This window comes from Silene latifolia, chromosome 1 (assembly GCF_048544455.1).
Source record: "Silene latifolia isolate original U9 population chromosome 1, ASM4854445v1, whole genome shotgun sequence".
NCBI lineage: Eukaryota > Viridiplantae > Streptophyta > Magnoliopsida > Caryophyllales > Caryophyllaceae > Silene > Silene latifolia.
In genome coordinates, this window is record NC_133526.1 from 106037255 (window position 1) to 106048788 (window position 11534).

The 11534-nt window shown below is 33.7% G+C and overlaps 1 long non-coding RNA gene across 1 annotated transcript; it reads right to left on the reverse strand.

The window, feature by feature from the left end:
* Nucleotides 1–801: 801 nt before the first annotated feature.
* LOC141600181 (uncharacterized) lies at nucleotides 802–10759 on the reverse strand. The gene is made up of 3 exons (XR_012524254.1): nucleotides 10683–10759; nucleotides 1243–1302; nucleotides 802–1134 (listed from the first exon to the last, which is right to left on the reverse strand). It is a non-coding gene; the product is annotated as an uncharacterized LOC141600181 (long non-coding RNA).
* Nucleotides 10760–11534: the final 775 nt, after the last annotated feature.

Genomic DNA, 11534 nt, shown 5'->3' on the forward strand with positions numbered 1-11534 from the left:
GTGCACAACCACAACATCCCAAATAGGTCCCGCCTTCTCCTTCCCTTTCTCCTACTCCTATTTATCCTACCTGGGAGAATATTATACAACTTCTACTTCTCCTTTCCCTTCCCCTAATTACGCTGAAATATCTTTTTACCTTAAAGATGGAATTATGAATACTTGGTCCCTCGAGGGAAATCTACAAGTGATAGTTAGGGGAAACTAAGGAGAATGCTATTTATAAGAAACTACGAGTAACATCCCATTTTACAAAAGAACATCCAGCAGGAATTAAACATGTTAAGGATTGCTAATTGGAGGTAACAGTTTTAAGAAAGTTTTTTACCAGTTGATAATCAGCCTCATCTCATATGAGCGCATAACTCTCCATTATAAAAATATTATTTATATCTCTATCAACCAATAAACATTCAAGGCATTATTAAAAATCAAGTATCCTAACAGCAAGATTCTCCTCTAAGGACAGATCATAGAGTAAAACTCTGAAAATTAAAACAAGAACAGTTGGGTCCTATGACAGCTGAAGACAGGGGTGTTAAAATACTAAAATGTGGAAAGTCATTCATGTCGCCGATTCTTCCCTTTTCCATAAATTTCTGTTTACTCTCTTTTTTATACTTCTCTAATCAGGTGTAGCATTTGGTACTAAGTACTTAAGTGGTCAGTAGCATCAAAAATATTCAAAGGATCACTCATACTTGTGGAGAGTATACAAGTTGTATACATTTTTATCAGCATCATGAGATAAATATTTGCCATTTTCATGATCGAGATCAAGTTCAAGAGGAAACTCATAGCAATCATTGATCTACAAATTGTCGTAAAACACACGTGTGACTCATATTCATGCCAAAAATATTCACCAATTAATTGAAAATCAGCAATAAGAAATACATGAAAAATAAATGCAATCGGAATGAAAAGCCAAAAAAATAAGAGAACAGATAGCAAACACATAGATAGGACAGTATACATCTAATCAAAATATGCTATGTTAAATTTATACCATATATAAAAGTTTAATATGACCAACCTTCACCATAGTGTCACAAATGAAATAATATTCAAATCTATTGAGCTGCAGCTGAAGTACTGGGGAAAATCAATGAACAAGACACCCTCCCTAGCATCCTGAAATTTCCAGTGCCAAACAAGGAATTAAAAAGTGGAACTCCCCCCGATGGCTGAAACATGTTTCCAATGCCAAATGAGTAATAACTGGGGAACCCGACCTAATACCTTGACACTTCATCCCCGTTTATGTTTTCCCAAAAATGTGAACAACGCAGAGTTGGATAACTGAAGCAGACACGAGGGAGAGACATAATCAGCAAAACAATAATTCAACATATTAAAAGGAAGTTACTCAATAATCTCAACATTATGCAAGGAGTGTGCATGCTATAATGGAGAGGAAAAGTGAAAGTTCATAGATCCATATTAGACTCTCTAATAAAAATTAAATTATCTCATAATTTATCATTTTAGTGATCTATGTAACATGCATGCAAATATAAAAGCATAAAAATGAAAGTTAAGGAAAAACAATTTCCTTACATTGATTTTATGGTAATATGGGCACAAACTAGATCACCTACCTAGTTTGTTCTTGAGCTAAAAAGAAATGGATGATCCTCCTTGAAAAACCTTCAACAAGAAAGTCTCCTTCAAGTTGCACCCAAGAACAAATCACCCAAAATAATCTTACAAATACTAACTAGATATTTGTAAAACTTACCCTTGATAATATTTGTAATATTACTAACACTCTTAGTAATAATATTTATTTTACTAACAACTTAGTAAATGATTTTATAGGTTTTAGAGAGAAAGACCAACTTTTTTTTATTCACACATGCAAAATGGTGTGCAAAATGAAGTAGTGAATAAAAGAACAATGTGTTGGTCTATATGGAGGGGAAAAGGACGGGTGGAGTAGTAGTGTGTGGGAGTGGATTTGTTTCAATATTGTCCAATCTTTTTTCACATGCAAAAAGATGTTATGACAACTTATGGAAGAAAACACAAGTAAAGTGGAATGATTATAATTATAATCATCCACTATACTCCATTTACACGGTCCAATGTCCCATTTACGGGTCCATTTTGGTTCTCATATTTGTCGCACAAATACGTGTAAATTTTATTTAAACATCGTTTCATGTTTAAATGCTTCCAATTAATTTCGTCCAAATCACTCCGTAAATATACATGTACCGCTACACATATTATTTTACGTACTAATATTAATCACATTAATCAATTAGTACAATTTTAGTGAATTAACAATTAATTAACTAAAACCCGTCTCCCATAATTTATTATTCAATTATCGCATAATTAAATAATAATCGTGTGCCTCGAGTTCGCAACTCGAAATCTCTCTAAAATAATCGACTAACCTTTTAGTCTATAAATCAAGGGACTAAATAAATTGTATCTCATACAATTAATTAGTTGTCTATTGGGGTTCGTTCCTTTAGGTGTGACCGAAAGGGGTCAGTTGATCACCGCCGTCTCACGACAATAACGTCAAACTCTAGTCAGCCAACCGTTATCGATTTACGTTAATCAACTGACGAGGATCAAATAATTAAATATCTGATAATATTCCTTTAATGAGATTTATTATGTAAACGCACTATTGTGGAGGACACTAACTCCAACAATCTCCCACTTGTCCGACACAAGGTGTGTGCTACCAATTCTCTTGTCCGTTTAAATCTCCCACTCAATGCAAGGTGTCTTTCAGGTCGCACTTGCACATGAACATATCGCGAGTGGTTTTCTCGATCGGGAGTGTGACTACCTGACCGGAAAAATATCTCACAGATTACTTCCGAGCGTGGCCACGCATTTGTAGTCATTAACTCCTCGAGTGTCCTTGAGATATAGTTACCCAACGTGGGTGGACAATTCCTGTCTGCCCTATCTATCCTATTGCACAATACAGATCACCATGACCTAGTAAATGCCCTTTGGCCTCCTTTCACGGCACGACCTAGGACAAAGACCAAAGTCACTCGGAAACTGTACTTGCTCAGATAATAGTCTCCAGTCAAAAGAATCGACTCATAGGAACATCTTAGAGATCCCTGCCACGACCAGGCGTCTATAATAGAACTTAAGGACTCTCTAAATGGTCACTGTCCGGCAAAGTGTCACACACTCTGCTTATGTAATCGACTAGTCATCACGTATGACCTTATGGTGTTGAACAACCATCAATCGACTTACAATCTAGTCACTCCGAGACGTCACCTCATTAAGTGACTAGGGACAAAATACAATGTTCATCTTGTTCACTTGAATAGTGTTCAACATTATCTCCACAACTTATTCAGATAAATAAGGTATTCAATGTTTTCAGTCAAACTGAATAATTGAGTTCTTAAAGAAACTCTAACAATGAATGCGATCATCACTTATGTAAATATCAATACTCTATCCAATATTTACATAACGATCTTTAGCAATTAAGGTATACTCCTCAATTCACATTGAGATGACATAACCATCATGTCTACGGCTTTGGTTAGAGGATAAGCATCAGTTGCATCACTCTAATTTCCATTGCTATTTTCCTTTGTTCTATGCAATCTTTTCATCACATAAAACATTTCTAAGTACACGTCTAAACAAGTTTTTAGACTCTGATTCTAAAGCCAGTCAAACACTCCCACTGTTTTCACAGTCTCTTGGGATACGATATTCGGCTAACAGAACTACTCTAGTCCCATCAAATTCCGGTTATCAACTATCTCTCTTACAACATCGGATGTTGTAATGTACTTAGCTTTGGTTCATGATTTGTACGTATAACACTTATACATACACATCCTTCATATGACATCTTTTATGTATGACTCCTCATACATGTTTGCTTTATACATGTATAACTTCTTATACACATATGTATAACTTCTTATACATATTATTCTTTATGCACATAGCACTCTTACATGCTAACCATTCCTTAACGAGGCCCATAACATCTTATAAGCATAGAAATGTTTCCGTGTAATCCTTTTACACAAAATTCATAAATTCCTCCAAACTACAAGAGTAAATCCTCAGTGCTTCTCAAGTACTCAAGGATGCTCTTGATAATCATCTAGTGACACTCACGAGGAAATGATTGGTAATGACTTCTCATATTCTCAATATGATAAGTCCCGACGAGAGCAGCTTTTAGCATATTTAATAGATTCTGCAGCGGAAGCACAAGAGATCATATTAATTGTTCAACAACTTGAACGAGTCAAGAATTTTATCACATAAATCTCTTGACTAAAATGCTAATATCCATGGAGATCTATCTCATTAGATCCGGATGTTTAAGATGCGCCATGCTACTCTCAAATATTCACCCAAGAATATTTCTAGTCACTAATATGTCAAACACATATCTAGACTAAGAAATATCACCTTAGCTACATTTCTAGTCAATAATATGTCAAGCACATATTTTAGACTAAGAAATATCACCTTAGCTACATTTCTAGTCACTAATATGTCAAGCACATATTTTAGACTAAGAAACTCACTTTAGCTCCCACTAAACTCCATGTATCATCATGTTATCTCGACACTCGAGTAATACCGTTTTGATAGACTACATGATTGAACCCAAAGTTCCAACTCTTTGACGTATATAGATCACAAAAGGGATGTTTCAAGCATGCTAGGCTTCTTAGCATTGACAACATCAACAAAACTTCTCCCTTCATAAGATACATTCAAGGAGAAAGTTTCGTTATCCTTTTGCCTAAACTCATCCTCATGAGAGGCTATATTGCTAAGACCATACGAATTGATAAAGGCATTTGGGTTGTCACAAACTCTCTATAACAAGCCCAAATTTTAAACATCTTATGTAACCTTTACGACAAGATCAAGGTAACCAACCAAAGTATTCACCTTAAATCAAGTCTCGAAAACATCTCGTGTTTCCTTCCTTATTGCATCGTGTGCAAGGAGATCAATTCGAATTGCATGGTGACACGCCATCACATAGAGTTCATACTATAGAAAAGCCTTTGATGAGGGTTTAAGATTCGTCACTTTTGAAAAGTAACGCAATAATATCGCAAAATTATCTCCTTATAACCACTGAGCCACAATAAAGAACGTCTTCTTGCATTATACTCAGTTTGTGGGTCTTGGACTTCCGTAAGTTCAAAATTTCTCCCACTCTGTCTTCCAGAAAATGAAAATCTTTCTGGAAAGACGGTATTATGAGCCACAAACTCTTTGTTCTCGTTTTGGAGGAGTAAAAACCAAGTGGTTCAATTTTGGATAACCCTCACAAATACACAAATTGGTTCTGACCAAATGTATAAAAAGACAAGTTAGGGACTCTCCCTATCCATATCTCATATGGAGTCATTTAGGCTATTATAGTCGGGTTTCAAACTTTTAGTGAGAAAATAGCTTACAAAAATTGCGAAAAACCTCAAACTATATCTCATAAAGTTCGGTTTAAATACTTGACTACACCATACTCTATGGTGTCCCAAGGAGAAGGTATTATGTGAACTGGTTCACAATCTTCTTAGTGATTATCAAGGTCATTACTTGATATTACCCATTTGATCTTCAAAGTCATTACTTTGAAACTTCCGATCAACATCTTGATCTTGACGTGCTTTTGGTTTACTACTTCATTTTGAAAATTATTCCACGTTTCAAAAATCACTTTTATGTCTTATTAAATAGATACGAGGTTTTCATATCTACTTAACATTACGGTAAAAGTAACGAAGTATATATATATATATATAACCAACTATCGGCCTTAAGCATCCGTATGTATATGGTCAATCACCTTACTATTGTGTTTCTTTTCTGCAAAAGAAAAACATAATATATGCACACATACCATAAGACTCACAATCAAATGGTTGTTCAATGTGCTTTTCGTTTACTCGTTTGAAATGAATTTACTTGAGGTTTGATCGATTGGGTTCACCAAATTAGAGACTTTAAAATCTACAAGATAGTATAACATTTAGTTTTCGTGAAGAATGTAAAATTCCTCTAACTTAAGTGGTCTAAACCAACCACCAAGTTATCATAGGAGTAGGTACAACATTTTGTTTTAAATCACATGAGTGATGCCTTCTATGTATAAACATAGATAATTACATTCTTTTAAAACCAAATTAAGGTACATTTGTCCTTATCGAAATCATTGCTACTCTAGCTCTATTTCGATACAAAAATGTCCTATGCTAGACGTCTTACCTTTTGTCAATTCATGTAAACTTTTTTTACAAAGAAATGACCCCGTACTTGGTATCTCATACCAAGATAGTGGAACTAGCCTATCCATCGAGTAGATGTATCTTTCAACTTTGTTCTATCGCATACATCTAGGGTTGATACTTCTTAACTCCCACTCACTTTCACATTCCTCTTTGCTTCAATCAAGCAAAAATGAATCTCATGAAGACCTCTCTTCATGTCATTCGTGATATTTTATACACTTAGTAAGAGTGAATTACTATAAAGTGAGTATAACATATGGCAAAATCTCAACTTCTTGCGAAATTGGACTACCTAACAATTCAATTGTTATCATATGCCTAAACTCTTTAGCGCATAAACAATCGATTTGGCCTTTCTCGAAGTGAGCCATTTGACGGTATCATATTGGAGTATTATTAGTGTTTTTGAAAACTCTTTTCGCAAAGTTTTGAATTACACTTGAGTAATTAAGACTAATTTGTCATCATCATGACGGAGGTGTCACTTCCAAAATCAAGACTCTCTTGATAAAATGTGACTTCCTTTTAAAGTCGTAATATGTGTTTGCAACATGAAACCTCTTTTTAACATGTATGGACGTTAATTAAGTTGTATAATAACCGCAAAAATCGTTGTAAGCTTATGTAGGTGAATTGGTAAATCATGTTACCAATCAGTAGTTCCTTCAAAGAAACCGCTTTCTATGAAATAATGAAACAAGTATAACAATAAATAGAGAAAGGAGGATGAAGTGCGCGATGTCATACATTTATGAGAATGAACGAAAAATAGGAAAAATTAACATTCAATGTTTTAATTTTACTTGTGAAACATCTTTAACAAGTTTTAACATTTATATAATGATCTCCCATTAAATTATATAAATGATTCCAAGACCCAAATATTAAACAAAAATGAGCATCGCTTGGGTGAAACATCCCATAATTGTGTAAATTCGATAAGTCACGTTGACTAATTCTACCTCTAGAACTCTTGGCCGACGAATTTCCTTAAATCCATCTACTAGCCCCGGAACACAAGACCGTCTTATATCCCGTTGAGTCCAACCAATTTTAGCGTGTGATAACCGTTTACCACCCTACTTACCCAAGGTAAAAAGAGAACACCCCGCTTGGGCGAGCGTGGCTCTAATGAACAAGAGATTCATAGGTGTTACTAATTGGTAAGGCTAATTTCAATTTTAGTTATGTGAGAGATCTTGTCAATTTAGTCATAAATTCCCCATAAGTGAACTAAGTCGGTGAATGTAAATGACGTGAATTGACAACCGCGAAAATAAAATGCATGTGAATGGCGATTTTGGCATGCGCGAAAACTAAAAACAAGCAAACAAGTAAGCATATGAATAAATCCTAGTATGGCCACCTAGTTAATAAAAACTAGTCTATTACATTTCGGAAACCAACTCCTTGGTCCCTTGCCTCTTCATTCCAAAAGTGGCTCCTTCTTGTGGGATTTAGAACACCTTCCAAAAATAGACTCCGTCTCGATGTAATCCGTCTTTTGAAAACGCCGGTAAGAATAACTATTACAATTGAATTACATAGCTATTCCTATTATACATTAATTAATAAAATAAATAAAACTATTAATTAATTACAAACCGACGATACGAGATCGTATTTAATTACAAACAAATCGATATTCCCATTCATTTCGGGTAATAACGATTAAAATAAACTAGGCCATACTAGGTACAACAAGATAAATAATTTAAATAAATGACAATCATTCATTCAACTTAAATAAATATGCTTAAAATGCTGTAAAATGATGCCAAAATCGCCCTATCCATCAATCGTTGGTATCCATCTCGGGTTTTGTGGATTTAATCTATTTTTAACATGTAAAAATCAATAATCAACTCTTAAATCTCATTTAAGTCCAAACTAATTGTCCAAACTGTTTTGAACCTCAAAATTAGTCCTCACTAATTTTATGATGAATAATTAGTTTGATTTGGTGATATTTTGCTAATTTAATCGGTAAAATCATATTTTTTAAGTAAAAATCCAAAATAATTGAAAAATTACCCAAAAAAATTGAAAAAAAAAATTGCCCCAAAAATCCGGATAAAATTTATGAAGAAAAAGATCGATATTTATCGGTTTTTAACCACTAAAACCAATAAACATCAAAACAAGGTGAAAACACATTTTAAATTTCACTTTTAACTTTTAAAAACTATTTTTAAATGTACATAAATTTATCAAGTGCAGAATCAATTGTTTCGAAATTATGATTAATTTATTTCTCTTTTATTGACTTTTATCTCATAAAATCAATAAACATGCAAAAAATTCAAACCAACCTTCAATCTTTTGCATACAATCAGTAAAAAACATGCATGAAATAACATAGAAATTCCATGGCCCGAATCAACTTTTAACTATTTTTAGTCAATTTTTAACTAAAATACGGCATTTTGACTCGGTTTTCTACCAAAAATCATTAAAACAGCAAAATAACTTCATAAATCACCAAAATTTATCACAAATCTTTTGAGATCATTAGGTGTGCATGACCCAAAAATTTCATGTTAAAACCTCTTCTAACACAATTTTTGAGTTTTTATAAATTATCTCATAATTTATTAATATGCTTAAAATCAACATGCAAATTACAAGCCTAAGCTCTGATACCACTTGAAAGATCATAGATCCATATTAGACTCTCTAATAAAAATTAAATTATCTCATAATTTACCATTTTAGTGATCTATGTAACATGCATGCAAATATAAAAGCATAAAAATGAAAGTTAAGGAAAAACAATTTCCTTACATTGATTTTATGGTAATATGGGCACAAACTAGATCACCTACCTAGTTTGTTCTTGAGCTAAAAAGAAATGGATGATCCTCCTTGAAAAACCTTCAACAAGAAAGTCTCCTTTAAGTTGCACCCAAGAACAAATCACCCAAAATAATCTTACAAATACTAACTAGATATTTGTAAAACTTACCCTTGATAATATTTGTAATATTACTAACACTCTTAGTAATAATATTTATTTTACTAACAACTTAGTAAATGATTTTATTGGTTTTAGAGAGAAAGACCAACTTTTTTTTATTCACACATGCAAAATGGTGTGCAAAATGAAGTAGTGAATAAAAGAACAATGTGTTGGTCTATATGGAGGGGAAAAGGACGGGTGGAGTAGTAGTGTGTGGGAGTGGATTTGTTTCAATATTGTCCAATCTTTTTTCACATGCAAAAAGATGTTATGACAACTTATGGAAGAAAACACAAGTAAAGTGGAATGATTATAATTATAATCATCCACTATACTCCATTTACACGGTCCAATGTCCCATTTACGGGTCCATTTTGGTTCTCATATTCGTCGCACAAATACGTGTAAATTTTATTTAAACATCGTTTCATGTTTAAATGCTTCAAATTAATTTCGTCCAAATCACTCCGTAAATATACATGTACCGCTACACATATTATTTTACGTACTAATATTAATCACATTAATCAATTAGTACAATTTTAGTGAATTAACAATTAATTAACTAAAACCCGTCTCCCATAATTTATTATTCAATTATCGCATAATTAAATAATAACTGTCGTGCCTCGAGTTCGCAACTCGAAATCTCTCTAAAATAATCGACTAACCTTTTAGTCTATAAATCAAGGGACTAAATAAATTGTATCTCATACAATTAATTAGTTGTCTATTGGGGTTCGTTCCTTTAGGTGTGACCGAAAGGGGTCAGTTGATCACCGCCGTCTCACGACAATAACGTCAAACTCTAGTCAGCCAACCGTTATCGATTTACGTTAATCAACTGACGAGGATCAAATAATTAAATATCTGATAATATTCCTTTAATGAGATTTATTATGTAAACGCACTATTGTGGAGGACACTAACTGCAACAAAAAGATCGTGAGACAAGCCAAAGGATGCAATCCTGCCTATTTATTTTTTAAGCACTGACAACGTCCTCTCCGTCCTCCTTCTCATCCCCTCTCCTTCCTTCCCTTTCCACATCCTCTCCATTGCCTCTTGAACAATCCTCTATTCTTACTGGAGTTTGAATAACTATCGATTGGAATTTAAAGTAACTATTAACAATTACCTCTCTGCGATGAAGGAGCGTATACCTATTATAACTCGTATCTCATTGTCCAACACTACAGATCCAAGTTAGGGGTTTATTTCATCTTCTTAACTTTAATATGTAGAGTCTTTAAATTAGACAACTTAGTGTTTAGCTTTTATGGGTAATATATCACCTACTCCTAGTCTCCGACTGTCCCAACCATCTGTTTACCATCTCTTTATCAGAGAAAAGAAAATAAATCGTTGGTGTGGAGGGAGTAATATTTTCTGATAAGATTGGCAAAATACTAAATTACTACAATATTTGCAAATAAAACAAAGTTGCGCACCTTTTGAGTCATATCTACCAGTAATCTCTCTATCTCGGATTGCGCCCTAAGATCTCTCATTAGCGGGGGAATAAAACAGCACAGAACGACTACGATGATCACGATTGTCGGGTTCAGAATATAAATTTAGTGGCTGAATTGAATAATTTATATTACCGGGTGAGGTAAATCCAAAAAAAAAAAAGAGTAAACCACTAATGCATAATAAACAGTCTGATCTCAAACCTAAGCTTTTTAGGCTTTTAGGTTGTTCTCACAACTCCTTTTTACGGTACCCAGTTTTCTATATCTGTACCATTTGTTCCGCATTCTTCCAGTAATATATTTTGTTATCTCGATGTCAGCGGGTTTAAGCATCTTCCTTGATTCAAGTGGTCTCCACCCAACATGTACTTGTGACTCGTGAGGTGTCTGTAACCATAAGCATAAATCAAGCCGAAGAAAGAAAACGATTTTTCTGGATCACAACTTCACAAAAGTAAAAAAGTACCACTGGCTAGCTGAGTAAATCAGAAAATAGTAAATCATATGATAATTTTTATGTTATGAACATAACATAAACAATAACAAGAGATCATTGCGAAATGAGTACCATAACGGATATACACAAATCTTGGATGGCCACTCCATTTCCTAAGGGTTTCCTTTGATCCAGTGAAATAGTTATCAGCAACGATAACCTGCAATAACAATAGAGGAAACATCATTTTACCATGATGATCACAAACATCCATTTCCTAAATTTCATTTATAAATCATTACTTGATACTGATAGCATAGAGTCAAGTCAATGGAAACATAATTACCTCATTCTTCTCGTTTTACATCAACCTATCCACCAGACTGGAGGAG